Source organism: Lepidochelys kempii, chromosome 4 (assembly GCF_965140285.1).
Source record: "Lepidochelys kempii isolate rLepKem1 chromosome 4, rLepKem1.hap1, whole genome shotgun sequence".
NCBI classification, from domain to species: Eukaryota; Metazoa; Chordata; order Testudines; family Cheloniidae; genus Lepidochelys; species Lepidochelys kempii.
Window position 1 is genome coordinate 127,368,035 of NC_136383.1, and position 17,184 is coordinate 127,385,218.

Here is a 17,184-nt window from a genome sequence, read left to right on the forward strand (position 1 = left end):
CATTTAAGCCACTGGAGCTGGTATGAGATGAGAATTAGATTCACTATTTCTAGGTGTGGTCTCTCAACCAACAGAACCACATAGAGAAAGAGACTATTAAATCGAGGTGGCATGAGTTGATGCCTCTGAATATGCAACCCAAAAATCATATTATCGCACTCTTTAAAGGGATTGCAATATTTAGTGCCCAATCCACCAATCCAATTGAAATTAGGAGATTTGTTTGCACAAAGTGAGGTCAGGATCAGGCACTTTTTGTCCTCCAGAGGACAAAGAAAGAAAAGACAGTGAAAGAAAAGACAGTGAAAACTGACCATAAAAAGACCCCAAAGCTGAACAGATAGAATGAGATAGAGAAATGTTGAGTCAATTGCTGCACAGACCTGAGGAATGTTAAGGAGAATCTGTCTGGGGACTGATGTTAGAAGAAATAAGACAACTTTCCAAACTATTTCATTTCAAATCTCTCAGCATTTTTGACCAATGTATGTTATTTCGTTTGTGTGAGACTCTCCAGGGCAGCACACCCATTTGAATGCATAAACTATTTTGAAATGTTTGTATAATTTAATCCAAACCCATGACTATATGTTTGTGTTTTAATTTTGAGCGGTTGGATCCTAGGCTTGAGCCACATGCATCGTGTCAGATGCACTGTATATATTTATGTTGTACAAGCCCAGCTTCACCCTGCCTGGCCATAGCCTTCTAATCGTCATCATTTAATGAGAAACTTCAGATTGTCCAGAGTATCAATGTGTGACAATGCTGTTGATAAACAATGAGTCTGATTGTGATCTCATTTACACTTGCGCAAATCCAGAGGAAACCCATAGAAATGAACAGAGCAGCTTCAGATTCTGAATCCAACGAGAGACTGCTGAATTGGAATTAATTTGCAAACTGGACACCATTACATTAGGCTTGAATAAAGACTGGGAGTGGATGTGTCATTACACAAAGTAAAACTATTTCCCCCCCCCCCACTGTTCCTAACACGTTCTTGTCAACTGCTGGAAATGGCCCACCTTGATTATCACTACAAAAGGTTTTTATTCTCTCCTGCTGGTAACAGCTCACCTTACCTAATCACTCTCATTACAGTGTGTATGGTAACACCCATTGTTTCATGTTCTCTGTGTATACAAAATCTGCCCACTCTATTTTCCACTGCATGCATCCGATGAAGTGAGCTGTAGTTCACAAAAACTTATGCTCAAATAAATTTGTTAGTCTCTAAGGTGCCACAAGTCCTCCTTTTTCCTTTGTGGATACAGACTAACACAGCTGCTACTCTGAAATCTCAATCAATACTGATTGCCAGGATGGGCAGCGATTTTTCTGAAACTCTTTGTAAAAAAAGCAAAAGCCTTTTGGGGGGAACCTTTGCTCTAATCAGTGTTGTTTGAAATGTCTTTCAGTTATTAATGTTCTTGTTGAAGTTGAGCATTAGTTCCACTTTACTGAGAGTATACTGCAGCTGCATTTTTTGGATGGAAGTACCACCAAAAATATATTAACCATATAGTCAACAGCTATGCCTTGTTCGCTCTTATGCATAAGGCCATACACAGACAATTCTGCTAGGAAACATTTTTCTGTTTCTATGCACAGATAAAAGTAATTGGAAAATACAGAGTGGACCAAATGCTGACTTTGCCATGCTGGGGAATGAGGGAGACAAGAGAATGTAGGGAACCTCTCCTCCAACCCAGAGACCAGTAGGACAGGATATCTGCAGCATGTTCAAGAAGAAAACACTGATCACTTATACACACCATAGACCTGATCCTGCAAGGGGCTGAGCACCCTCCATTCCCATGCACAGGCTTAGGCCCCAAGTCCCAAAGGATATACTCTGTGTGTTTCATACTGGGGAGTTCACTTTGCTCCTCATTAGAGGAAGAGCCCAGCGCTCCCCAGCTGCTGATTATGTCCACGGCTGTGAGCAACAAGTGCCAGAAGCGGGAGCATCATGCTGCTTCTAGTGCATTGCATAGCACAGTGCCCTGGCCTGGGCTGGCTGGAGTCCTTTTGCAGAGGTCTTGCCAGAGAACGTCTCCCATAGTCCTCCCTGTGAAAGGAAGGGCAGGTTTTTGTCCCCCTGACATAGTATAGTTTGCATTGAAGGTGACTGAATTATTATTTTAGTCCTCTCAGCATTTATTTTGCATGAGTTAATTTTACTCAGTCACCTTTGGAGACGTCCTTTTTATGACTCATGCTCTAGCTACATTAAAGACCAAATTTCAATCCCCGAACAGCCAAGGCAGTCGCACTTCTCTGGGACAATGCAGATCACATAGCCCAGGACAAACCATGCGAGAGCTGGGGTCAGAGCTTTCTCTTTTGAGGGGATCCAGGTATGGAACAAACTTCTGGAGGACATCAGGGGTAACCAGAGTCTGACTGTCTTTAGGAAATGCTGCAAAGCCTTCCTCTCTGAAAAGACCTTTCCCCCACAGCAAGAAGGACACTCACATGCCATCTATTGTACTTCTAGAGCCCCCAGGACATAGTGTCACAATCCTCTTTGTCATATAATGAATCAGGGCCTGGAACAGAACCCATATGTCCTTCCTGCTAGTCTCAGGTTCTAAAGAGATGACTAAGAAACAAAGTCTGTATAGGACAGACAGAAAAAGGTGCAAGGTAGAAGCAAAATTGCATGTGGAGGGAATCACACTGTACATAGGCAAAAGCCTGGGTTAAATATTAACCATATTGGGCCTAGTTAGTCTAAAGCACAAGGATACAATCCCTGTCATCAAATGGCCACACCAAAAAAGATATGGATAAAAGGGGAAGAATATGCTATATGTTAAATAGTCTTTGGCGCATGCAAAAACCTGTCACCTGTACATATTCTCCCTTTGCTCATGTTCAGAAAGACTGAATCTGTCCATTACTTAACCCAAATGTTACAAACCCCACAGCTTTGTATTGTAAAACAGCATCAGCAGGGTTTATTTGGCTTCTGCCATGGTGCATAACAATCTAAAAGAAGACAATCTATCAAATAGGAACACTTAGACGATAATAAATGATAAATAATAAAGTACACTCCCTGCGGCAGGGACCTTGTCTTCAGGAGTGTCACTAAAGTGCCATGGTGTTTGTTTAATTAAGATAAAATAGTAGCCATTAATAACAAAAAGAAAGCAGCCAGTTACCGTATGTGACACGGGGAAACAAAATAATAAAACAGATAATAAACATGAAATCAATGAGGAGTGGATAAATAAGAAGGTGTCCTCTGCTGCTATCCCATTCATATCAAAGCACTGGCAAAAACAGTTACAATAAAACTGTCCCAATGAAGACATTTTGGAAATACAACATGTAAACTGCATTATGGGACAAGTTTTCAAATGGAGGCCCTTATTAGGTCTCCAAACCCTGCGTTCAGACACACATAGTGGGCTTTATTCCATACCCACTGAAGTCAATCGTGTAAGATCAGGCCCACGGACCCTCCGGCATGGAAAATATGTATTTATGTACCTCTGTGCCAATTTGAATATCCAAATGCGTGGCTTAGATATCCATTTAAGGTGCTCGTGTCTGAGGATTGGGCTCACCCTAAATAACTAAGCTCCGTGGATAAATGATTGCACAAGAGCATTGCATATATTTTGTCAAACCTCAAACTATGTGGATAAAAGAGTTCGAAATGGGCTTCATTTTTCAGCTGGTTTTCCTTGATTTGATGTATTGTTTCTAAAAGAACTTTGCTGATCAAGATCACAAGCAGTAACTCCCGTTCAGGACTCCTTTTTTTATATTTAGATACAAAACTTGCTGGTCAGAACGGATCTTTAGACTGATTTATTTATTTTTAAATGGCAGAGATATTATGTGACATGAATACATGCTCCCTCCACCGCCACCCCTACCCAAGCTGAACCTGTTTGGCCTTGCAATTGCGTTATTGTGCAAGTGTAATTCAGTGGAAAAAAGAGACTGGATTAAACAAGCAGCTCTGGAGGAGTAAATAAAAGGAACATGCTTTAAAGAGTAAATAGACATGTTTGGGTATAATGGAATAACTCCTGGCAGTGCTTAAACAGAGTGATAAAATAATGCCCTTTCTTAAATCTGAATGTAGATTTTTGCCTCACTTTAAAACAAAAACAAAAAAGCCCCACAACCCTGCCAATGGAGTAATGGAACTCTGCTTCACTAAGGGTGTCTCCAAATGCAAATGTAATGGCTGAAAACAAAAAGAGGAAAGGATGAAAAGACAAGGCACTGAAAAGATGACCGTAACTGAGACGTGTGCTGTGGGGACAGAGGCTGTTCACTGTACAATCTGCTCCGTGTGTGAATCTACTCTGAAAAGTGACTGTCAGCCTAGGAGGGTTCCACTGTTATTGACTCGTCGATGCTAGATCAAAGCCTTAAGGTTGCTCTAACTCGCTCTGCGGGCTGATTTGGCCCCTGGCAACTCCCAGGATCAGGGGTGGACAGATGACACACCACCTAGCCCCCACATCCTCACCCCTTTCCCCCGGTGTGCTGAGTACAGATGGGGATCTGGCCCTGGGAGTCAAGCTAGGTTCTTTCTCATGCACCATTATCAGAACTAGATACAGTTTTTGTAAATTTAGGGTCTGATTCTGATCTTATTCACACTTGCGTATATCAGAAGTAATTCCACTGAGTCAACAGTCACACCAGTGTAAAACTGGTGTGAAATCAGAATTAAGCACCAGAGTCTATCCTCCCTTACTCCTGTGCAGCCCCATTGTCTCACGAGGCATAATTGGTTGGCTCCATAAATTGAACATAGTTAACAATTCTTTTGATGGATGGAGCACAAACTGGAACAGAATCCAGCTCACTCTCTTAGCTGTGTTGGCCTGGAGCACTAACAAGAGTAAAAGGCCTTAAAATTAGTCTTTAATTACTCTTGTCAATTAATCTTGTCTAATTACTCTCATCAATTAAGACAGCAAATACGATTCTGATTACACACAGAGAGCAGATCTCTGCTAAATCCAGTGGTGGCATTTTTACAGTCCCTTTTCAAAGCGGCAATAAACTGCAGCAATAGTCAGAAAAGGCACTGTCAAAATGACATGGTAATGTTCATTTTTCATTGGCTTCCAGAGCAGATTTGCTCAGTTTACAAGTTGGGAGAGGATTTTGCTGATAACCAGGACAGGAGACCTGAGATCTGAAAACGAAGCTATCTTCATTCTTCCTCCTCTATCCATGGTAATTAAAATCCTAGTGTCAGAAGTGAGCTGAAGGTTTTGATGATGCATAAAAGACTCCAGTTGCACTCCCATAGCTGTATTGACTTTATTGTGCTGAAAAGAGTAAAAACGATTATTTGTGGTGGTAAACAGACACATGAGGATCATACTATGTGGATTAAGCATGGGTCCTTTTTACATTGTAACTTTCCTGACCAAACCCACATATTTTAGACATCTTTTCCACAAGATGGTTTGCAAATATGAAAAGGACGAGAATAGATTAAATAACTCTGGCCCATGGTCTGACTCATTAACAGGGCCATCCCTACCCATACGCAAAGCACGCAGCTGGGTAGGGCACCATGAAATTTGGGGCACCAAATTACCTAGTGCCTTGCGCAGCCCCTGCCCCGCCTCTTACCCATGGCCCCCACCCCAGCCCTGCCCCCGCCCCACCCCTTCCCACCCCTGCTCTGCCCCAGCCCCACCTCTTCCCACCCCGCTCCACTCCAGCCCCGCCCCCAATCCCCTGAGGACTGAAGCAGGCAGCGGGAAGTGCAGCAACCCGGTCCCAGCTGCGATGCCAGTGAGTGCTGGGGGGCGGTTCCCCCTGCCCCCCCTCACAGAGGCCTGGGGCCCCACACACATCCCCCATGGGGGGACTGTGTAGGGCCCCAGAATAGCTAGGGACGGCCCTGCTCATTAACTCCCTGGAGTCCAGGGAGATTACTGATGAACCCAGGAAGCTGAGTAACACAGACAGCCTCCTCAGCCACCCTGGAACCTGCATGGGGAATAGGAAAAGCTCAGGTTCTTCTTCCAGAAGAGAGGAGACGAGAAGAGCTTTTGAATTTTCCCACGAAGCAGCTTGGGGTCTGCGGAGGGGAGGGGAGACTGCGGCACCTCCGGCCAGCCCGAGGCTCCTCCGAGAAGGTTCGGTGGGGGGCTCAAGGCTCCGGTTGGCCCAAGGCTCCTCTGGCCATGGGGGGGTGAGGCAGGGGGACTCATGGCTCCAGCTACAGAGGGGGAATCGTGGCTCTGGCCATGGAGTGGGGTCAGGGGGTGTCCGGGCATGAAGGGAGGCAGGGGGTCTCAGGGCTCCAACTAAGGAGAGGGGTCGGGGTCTCGGGCCATGGGAGGGCAGGGGGTCTCGGGGCTCATGCCGCAGGGGGTGGGTAGACAGAAGGGGCAGAGCCAGGGGCTAGCCTCTCCAAAGTGGGCCTCCACCCACCACCCATGTATAGAATTATGCTATTCTGCTATATGGTTGTTATTGAAATATGTTGTGTGTCCAAGAGATGCCCACAGCTAGCTCCCCAGTGGCAACAAGGAAGGTGACCCACAGCCAAACAGGCGTTAAGCGACCATCATGAGCCATTGACCAGCAGGGGAATTGTAAACAAGAGATTCCTAATTCTGTAAGAGACAGTTGTGCAAGAACCACACATTGGGGATTGCTCAGCTCTGTGACTCAGCAAGGCCTATCAGCTCATGTCTGGGCCAGTATCTTCATGGGACATGAACTGAGTGTATAACACGAGGGAAAGTGGCATCATGAGACCACCTCTCTCCTCCCCCACCTATGTTGAAGGCAACAAGAACGTTAGGAAGGCAAAAATTTTGAACTGAAGAGACTGCTCCCAGGCTGAGAAGGAAATTCAGCCTGTATATTAAAAACTGTAAGTTACTTGCAACATCCAGTGGGGTGAGAAAAGCTGTTTGATGCAAATCTTGCTTAGTCTGAAAGTTTAGGATTTAGAATGTGTATTTACTTTTTATTTCTTAGGTAACTATATCTGACCTTTATGCCTACCACTTCTAATCACTTAAAATCTCTTTCTGTAGTTAATAAACTTATTTCAAAGTTTTATCCTTATCAGTGAGTTTGTTTAAAGTGCTTGGGGAGTCTGCTCAGATTACAAAGGCTAGTATGTCCACTTTCCTTTGAGGAAGTGGCAAACTAATTAATGAGCTTGCATTGTTCAAGAGAAGGTCTTGAGCAGTATAAGACAGTACATTTCTGGGGTGCAAGCTGGGGGGATTTGCTGGTGTTTCCCTCTGTACAGTTCATGAGCGGCTTAGAGACCATTCATGCAATTTAGCTGGGTGTATCGCTGTATGCTAGTGGCTGAGTGATAACAGCACCTGGAGGGATTTGCTGCTTGTCACTAGCAAAGCATTGAGAGAGACAGCCCAGGCTGGAGAGTTAAGGGGGGACAGCAGTCCCACAATTCCAGGTTTTACTCTCGGGGTCCCATCACAGGCAGTTAATAACCTGAAAGTGCAAAGGAATTATTTACAGTGTAAAATAATAAGGTTGCATCATAATTATTTGAAGAATATATCCTGACAGGAATATCTAGATCAGACATTGGGGGAAACAAATTCATAGATTTAAAGGCCAGAAGTGGCCATTCTGAGAATCACCTAGACTGACTTCCTGCATAAACCATGCCATAGAAACCCATCCAGGAATTCCAGCATCTGGCCCAACAAATGGTGGCTGAATTAGAATATATCTGTCTAATCCACCTCCAATGTATGTAACAGTCAGGCTTATTAGATAATGAAATAATTTGCCATAAAGGATCGTTGAGACATCATTGCTAAAGATGTTCAAAAGCCAGTGAGATACAACAATTAGGATTCTATCATCTTTTCAGATCCATGTATGCAGCTCCCTTGACTTCAGCGTAGCTAGACACGTGAATCCAAAGGCAGAAGGTATAACCCTTTGAACACTACCGTGCAAGACAAACCTGCAGTACACTAAGGTAGTGATCCAGGTAATTTCTAATCCTAATCTAGCCCCAACCCTTTGATCATGCTGGGCACAGAATTCCTATTGAACTCAAAAGGAACTGACTCCATAGGAGTCACTCTAGATTTACATCAGTATAATTTAGAGCAAGATCTGTCCCAAAAACACAGAACACACTCAGATTGGGAAATCCCAAAATAATGTTTTCTTAAAAAGAAAAAAAAATCCCCCAAAAAACAACCCCTCAGCAGCAGAGAGTTCTAGATAAATCTGTGAAAACGTACATGCCATAAATAGCTCCATGTTGTTTGAAAAGCGTAATGCCAAAAAGCAGCATCGTTCTTCAGAATAAAAAATAGCAACTGCAATGAAAGGTGATTTGCCAAGAAAAAATGGAATAGGAGTGGATTCAGGCTGGTGTATATCAGAGGCCCATGGTATGTAAATTGAGTGTGCAAAAATGGGATTCATAATGTTGCATTATTACTTTCACTAAATATTGGGAGCACTGTTACAGAATTTAAGACACATTGAAAGCCACTGTAACAGCAGGACATGTTAATTATCATTAGTTACTATTTGTACAGACCCCAAAAACGTGCTAGCTGCTTAATTGGATGAAATATGTTTATTATATCTTAAAGTAGGCTTGCTGATTATTCTGAAGTGACACAAGGCTAAAGGAGATTGAGTGTAGGTTAATATAATGCCACTTAAACACCTCCTGATGAATTCATTCCTTTGGCAGATTTGCACTTCATGTTATAATAATGAACTCTGACAGGATGTTTGTCAGACAGCCTTGAAAATGTGTATTTGATTCCTTGGATATGTACTTTACAACCTACTTGGGATTTTTCTTTTATTACTTTGAGCGTTTCTATTGATCTTCTCCACCTGGAGATGAGTCTGGGTGAATTAACCTTGACTCTGTTAATCTGAAGCCAGCATTCAAAGAAGCTTGCACCTTCCTAAATTCAATTATGGGGAGAAGCTTTTCAGTTTTTTGTCTGGAGGGTAGGAGGGGTTGATTTTTCAATCAGTCTCACCAACCCCATCCTAAAGTCCCATTCAAAAGAGAGCACACTTGTTATTAGGATGGATTGGTTAATAGTTATACTGTTTCCACCACGCAGGAAGGCTAATTCTGAGCTAAAATTTACCCTCTCCAAATCTGTACTCTGTGTGTTTAATTTGAAGCGAAGGCCCCGTCCAACCTTAGCTACAGTTGCTTTGGGAAACAATTCTCCGGAATGAGTCTGCAGAGACTCCTTTCTGAACACAGCCGGAACGAATGCATTTCAGGCATGATGTACACCACCTTGTAGCATGTTTTTTTCTAATGGAGGCCCTGGTCCTCAAATGGGATCTACATGGAGAATCAGTGGGGCTCCACGCACACAGAATTTATTGCAGGTTCAGGGCCATGGGTTTGTAACTGTAATGAATGTGGAGAACAAACAGTTTTAGACATATCTGCAAACCGAAGGCCCAAGAGTTTCAGATATCCTATATTTAAAATACACACTCCTAAGGAGTTTTGGTGTCCAATTCACTGTTTTTTAATCAATTTCATCAGGCACAGAGAGCCAAATTTTGCATCCCCTTAATCTAGGAAAGTGAAATCAGAGTGCATGGAACGCAAGTAGAAATAAATACCTGTTGTTTAATGGGTATGAATTTTTGTTTTCGGCACATTTGCAGGACTGAGTCTCTCCATGTCAGCAAACTGATATAGGGCAATATCTTGTGTGTATATATATAATCTCCTTTCATCCAAGCATCTCAAAGCATTTGACAAATAATCATAAATTAAGCCTCACATCCCTCCTCTAGAATGACTTCTTATCCCCATTTTACAGCAAGGAAAACTGAGGCACAGAGCAGTTTAGTGACTTGACCAAGGTCAGTGGCAGCCATACAAACTTGGGACTCCTGACTCCCAGTCTCTTGCTCTAATCAGTAGGCCACACTCCTTCAATACGATCAGTTTTTAATAAAAACATTTAAAGAGAACATTTGAGTAAGATGAAACACAGAGGTTGCCCTTGCGGCTTGTGCTTTGCCTTTGGGCAGCACATAAATGTTGTGGGAGAGACAGAACAATCCCACACCGATATATCTGGATGGCATTCAGTAGAATAGGGTTCTCCACCAAGGACATATCAAAGCCTTGGCACAAAGAACACTTAAGCCAGATGTCAGGCTCTCTCTCTCTCTCGCTCTCTCCCTGCCAGTTCAAATGTCAATCACATGCAAGCTCCTGATTTATCGTGAGTTATGCCACTGCTCTTCAGAGATGAAAGCGAAAATGCATGTGTGAAGCCTTGGATGCCAGCAGCAGAATGCAGGACACATGGTGTTAAGTCTTTCTTAACAATGCTCCGCGTGCAGTACAAATGAATGACGATACCATCTGTAACAAGGGTAGAATATGCACTAGGGATGGGCAAACCTCAACAGGTTCAGCTAAGCCCCACAAACATCTGATCAGAGATGAGCCTGAGCTGCAAAAATTTGGCTCTGGATCCAAACTTTTCCAAAGCTCAGGAGTGTTCAGGCTTGGGGTTATGGTTTGGCTTTATACAGAGATAGGGGCCAGTAATGAAGTTCAGAGACACATCCTGATGCAATGCTTGTGGAATCTTAGATCCCTGGTTTGGGTTCAGGCTCATCTGTTGCTAAGGTACTTATAGGAACATTTTGAAGTTCACCCCAGTGCATGACCCTCTTGAAGTCATGTAATCCTCCCTTCCTGTGAACCCAACTGTCATCACCAAGCTTCTTGGGTGTTTGGGTCCAGGTTTTGGTTTAAGCTTCTCTTTCGCTAGTACCATAGTAGGAAAATTGTGCAGCATGTCAACTTTCGGAGAAAATCCAGATGTTGTTTCCTTGCACTGCCCTCGAAGATTCAACAGGATACAAACACTGCTGCATTCTTTACATGCCTCATTCTTCTCCTGTTGCTTTTTACCCCGTTGCTCTGTGACTGTCAACCACACTGACCTCACTTCCCCTTCATTTCCTCCTCCCACTCCCATCTTCATGCCACACACTAACGCATGCCAGCCGAATATCTTCTCCACCTCAACATTAGATGAGAGAGAGGAAGAGACAAAGATATCGTTAGGATAACAACTTCCTTCAGGTTTCCTGGTATAAACTGGTTGGAAGTTTTCAGTCAGAATGTTTTTTCCATGAAAAATGACATTTTCATCTCAATCGATATGTTTAGAAAAACATGTTGACTTTGAAGAAATTTCATTTTGAGAAAATGAAATGAAGCGTTTCAAAAATGTCAAAGCATCCTATTTTGGAACAGACCATTTCAACTTTTTCTTTTGAAATGACTTTTTGAAACAACATTTATTGGTTTTTCTATTTAAAAATCATTTTTTAAAAGTTTTAAAGAGTCACAATTGGAACAAAGGGTTTTGTTCTTAGCTAAATGAAATGGTTCAATCGACATGAAACAAAAATTTATCAGAACTTGATTTCACAGGAAATGTTGAATTTTTTTGGTTGTGTGCTCTTTGGAAAGGGGAAAAAATAAAAATCAGAATCGCAGATTTTCCCATGAAACAGAAAATCTGGTTCCCAGCCAGCTCTATCCAGTATGTTTTGTCTTATCGGTTTCTCTCTTTCAAACTGTAACCACCCTGGAATTTGATTTGTCCAGCAGCACTTAACAAATAAAAATAATGATGCTAACTACACAGAGTTTACTTGGAAAATAAGCACCATAAAACCACATGTGTCTGCATGTCTCCAGACATTTTTTTTACTCTAAAAATTTATGCTAACACTGATTTGGGAGACAGAAATAACCATGTTTCCCTGTCATTGCTTGAGGTAGCATGTAATTACAGTTCCACTATATGGTTACTTAGCACGTAATTAAATGGCAAATAGCTACCACGTTATTATGCTTGCAAGCAAATGGCATTTATGCTCTGAAACCTAAAGCAATACCAATAATTTCTGTTCCAGGATGGATACACATATCATTAAACCCACTGAAGAGTAATATAGGGAAAAATCACTGTAATGATACTAGAACAGAAGACAACCTGAACAATTAATTCTCTCTAGCTTTCTTTACCACCTCCATTTGCTTGTACTCCTAACTTCCTAGATAGATAGAGAGAAACTGCTTGATGTGTGTATAACAGAAAAGAGGAACATAAGAAATCTGTGATATTCAGTAACCTGAGAAACCATAGGAGCCAGTTCTGTTCTTGGAGCCACAAAATCTCTTGAGGCACCTTTGCAAAGTTTGGATCAAGTTGAGGAACAGAGGGGCTTACTCACCAAATTTCTGTTCCTGCTGCTGGCCAGTGCAGACATGGGAATGCCTGCAGGAATTGTTGTTCAGGCTATTTCTCCACACTATCAACACCTTTAAAGGTGCTAATTTGGCCATATGTGTAATATAAATCAGTCACTATCTCATTAGCATGATCTTTGCATCCCTCCCGTCCCTTTTACCCAATATTCTTGCAGCACTTCACAAGTGCCAACTACTTATGCTGGACAACATGCCTGAGAAGTAGGCAAGAAGCATAACAGGGAGAACTTCATGCACCATCAAAACTACACATCAGTCTATGACAGGGGCAGCCAAACTTATTGACCCTCCAAGCGGCATATGATAATCTTCAGAAGTTAGAGAGCCAGACCTACCTGCTGGGGCTCGGGGCTTCTGCTCTGTGGGGAGGAAGGTCTCAGGCCTTCTGCCTCATGGGAGGCACCCCTCCCCTCAGGGCAGAAGCCCTTAGCCCCACCACCCCATCGCAGGGAGGAAGCCCCGAACTCCACCCCTCTCCCAGTCTGGTAGGCAGAGAATGGGAGGGTGGTGGGCTCTGCGAGCCACACTTTTACTGTAAAAGAGCCGCACGTAGCTCATGAGCCGCAGTTTGGCCACCCTGATCTATGGCCTTAGCCTAGGCTTACGTAACGATAGGAAGGCTAATCTAGTCCAGAGGTTGCCAGACTTTGTTTGCTGTCCCTCCCCTTTGGCAATTCATGTCCCAGGTGCACCCCCTCCTAAGAAACGGTATTTCCACAGATGCCTGGGGACCAAGAGTCTACCCTGGCCCACGTGTCCTGCGGCTCCCCAGCCCATTCTCTACCCAAGACACGCTTCCCAGCAGAACACAGCCAGCCAGGCTGCACCGCTCTCCTGGTGCCCCCACACCTGGACCCTCCAAAATCACTCATGGGCTGCTGGCACCTCTGGCGCAATCCCCAGCACACGTGTGCAAAAGCCTGTGCAAGCAGGTAGGAACTATACCTTCCAAGGGGGTACATCCGTCTCTGGAGAGAGCTGGAATACCCCCCTCCCTCACCCCCCACTTCCTGAGCAGGGAGAGGTCATGCCTCCTCCCATCTCATACCTCCCTCCTCCTTGTTCTTCCAGTCCCCCTGATGCCCTAGCCGTGCCTTCCAGCAGGGAGGGAACAGCCCAGTTTGAAAACCAATGGTCTAGTAAATAGAGCATTGGGCTGGCGTTCAGGAGGCCTGGATTAAATTCCTTTGTGACCTTGGGACGTCGTTTATTCTGTCCTTCGCCTCAATTCCCCATCTGTAAAATGTGGATAACAGTACGGCCCTATCTTCAAGAGGCATTGTGATGATTAAAAACACATTCATGATTGTCAGGTGCTCAGATACCACAGTGATGAGAGTGGTACACATAGATAGATGGTATAATGCACTTGTGCACAGTGGTACAATTAAGGGTGCTTGGGCCTGATTCACTCACTTCAGTGGAGTTACATGGGTGGCTGTTTAATATTAAGGAGATGAGGATAGTTTTTGTTACTGAGCATGATTCTAAGAGTCCACAGAAGTCACGCAAATACTGGCAGAAACTCTCAAAAGCTCACAGGAAGAGCCAAGAATGTAAACTAGCTGTACACCTGGGACGCCCCCATGCTAAGAAGAAATGCACTGCCAGCAAACCACAGGTGTGCACCTCACGAGCAGGGGGAAAGGTGATTGTAAGTGAGTGACGACAGCTCCAGGTCCCTAATACATTCGTTCCAGAGGTCTATTGTGCATTTGCTCTAGGGTTAGGTGTTTTCTTTTTAGCTTGGGAGAAAATTAAGCAGGTGTGCATCTAAATTTAAAACATGCTGCCAAAATCAGCCTGGGTGCAATGCTGCAGAAATCATACAAGCACATGCATGGTTACATGTTGCCCGGCTCACACATACAACCACATTGATGGACACACAGACAGACACAGAAAGAAACCTATGTACACACACAAGCACACCGGGGGGGGGGGAGGGAAACAGACACCCGCCGGGAAAGAGATGCGCACACACACCACACAGATACACACCACTAACCCTGCTGTGAGTTCACTGGCACTCTGGCTTTCACGTGAGAATCAGAATACATCCTGGGGGGGGGGGGGGGGTCATGAAAATACTTGTAATTTGACACTGGTTTTAGCAAGCGTTGAGATTTACTTAATGTGCCGCCTGTACAACATTTGCAAATAACAGCAATGTTCATAGAGTGGTTACATTGTGCCATCTCCTGGTTATAGGCTGTGGACTCCTTATCTAGCTACAGTACTTCACAGGGATGCTTGTATGTCAGCTTGCAGTACATAATGAGTGTCATCTCCTGAGCATTTGAGGGGTAAGAGCTGGGAATCGGAAACTGAGCAGTCCTGGCAGCTACGAGATGGCATTACCTGAAAAAATGCACCACAGTTAGAGGTAAATCGTTTGTTAGGAGTCACTGGAATATAGGACCTGCCATATTGAATCAGACCATCAGTCCATCAAGTCTGCTATCTTAGCAGAAACCAATACCTGATGCTTCAGAGAGACACCCAAGAGACCCTCCATAATACTGCTAGACAGTCATGGAGCTATGTACAAAATGAAAGGGACAAAACAACTCACAGGACAGTGAAAACTACTAAGGAATTTTACTTAGTAGGATCCAGGTAGATAAGGAATTTACATTCTTCTCTCTAAATAGAGATCTTAAACATCTCACCATAAATACAGCTGGGCACATGTTCAAAAATGTATCCTAATTCCTGAGTCCAAATATGCATGTGGACTATGTGCACAAGAAAGCACATGTTCAAAACCCACATTTTCCTGCACAAAACAGATAATACAAGCGCAAACAGGTACCTGCCTGCCTGTGTAAACAACTCTAGATAAAGTAGTAACCAGGTTGAACATAAAGGCACAAGTTTGACCCATGCCATTAACTGCACCTGCTCACACATTTTCACTAGCACAGCTTAAGACCTATGTCTTTAAACATTGTCCCTGAAAGGGGAACGGTTTGCATCACAGTGACACAGGGCCCAGTTCTGGTCTCCCTGATACCAGCGTAATTCTGTCAGTGAATGTTACAAGGGTAACTTTATTAATGTAAAAAGAAAAGGAGGACTTGTGGCACCTTAGAGACTAACAAATTTATCTGAGCATAAGCTTTCATGAGCTACAGCTCACTTCATCGGGTGCATTCCACTGAATGCATCCGATGAAGTAAGCTGTAGCACACGAAAGCTTATGCGCAAATAAATTTGTTAGTTTCTAAGTTGCCACAAGTCCTCCTTTTCTTTTTGCGGATACAGACTAACACGGCTGCTACTCTGAACCCTTTATTAATGTAGGAGCTCTTACAGAATGGTGATGGGTGAAGAACCTAGCCAGATATAGATGGGTGGGTGGGTGAGACTAAATAAACACAGATTCAGTGGAGACAGTTATGAATGACACCTGTGTGAGCCACATTAGAATCAAGCCCACAGTGATGACCATTAAGAAGTCAACATGTTCCCGCAGTCGCTATAGGAAAGGACTGGCACTGCTGCAACTCTCTCCTTTTCCAAGAGGAAAATAAGAGCAGTATCTCAGACACCACCGAATGGTGGTTAGTTAAAGGTAATGGCTGGAATGTTTTTTTAATTTGTTGTCTGCAATGGATTTTGTAATTTCGTTACTAATATTTGGTTCTGGAATTTTTTTTATAGTGCTCTGAAGTTTTGAGCAAACATATAAAATAGCCAGATGTTACCCACAGTTCTCACCCAATGGTGCAATATTAGTTTACTCCTAGCCAAATAAAGGGTTATACATATAGACAGAAGACACAGTCCTACTCCAAGCAATTAGCAAGCTAAATACATTTTCTAATATATTATTTCCTTGTGTGTGTCTTTCACTGGCAGGTAGGTAGGGTGTGGGTGGGTGTGCCTACAATTCTAAAGGAATTGCCTGGACCTAACTACTCCCAAATACAGCAAATGATATTTTATGAACCTCTTATTCCACCAAGCCCATTACACATTATATCTTCAGTGTGTGAAATCTCTGTACAGTATATGGCAAGCAGGAGTAACATTATTCTGAGATTATAAGAGAATCATAGACAGTGTAAAAAGAGCGTTTTGGACATTGAATTGGACACTTTGGCCAAGACATGCCAACCTGGGTGCCTAAAATTAGATTCCTAAACTCTTACTTCGGCACCCAAATAAATGGCTAGGTGTTCATAAGTGCTGAGTGCTTGGTTTGCATTTTGCAAGATTACCTGGTACATAATTCCCTCTAGCATTATATCTAACTTGTATATGAATAGCTGGAGTAATTGTCCTCACTAGCAGGCCATTCCACCCCTCCATAGCTTGAAAGAACTAAGACCCATGACCATCCAAAGTCTAAACTTTGTCTTCCTTAGCTCATGGCAATCGTTCCTAGTCCTGCCATCTTTTGAGGCTAATTCCCCTCCTCATTTGCATTATTGCTTGATTATATTTATATGTGTGACATGTCCCTCTCAAACCTTCTCTTTTCTAGATGTAAATGTAGCAGTCTTCACCCCTTCTTATATATCAGCCTCCAATCCTTCACCATTTTCCCTATCATCTTTGTATTCCATCTAGATTTACAATACATTTCCTAAACCATATGAACCAAATCTAACCAATATATTCCAAGTGGGGTCTCTCCAGGGCTAGGTGAAGTTATGGTGCTATTCATGCCCTAACTTCACATGGGAACCTCTCTAGAGACAGCCCAGAATAGCACAGGTTTTTATTTTTGACAACGTCACACTGTCAACCTGTATTCAGTGTACTATTTACTCGGGCTCTTAGGGCTTTCTTGAACTCGTTTCAGAGAGCTGTCCCCTGGGTAGCATGCATCTCTCTTCTTGATTTCCTCTCTACTGCTGCTC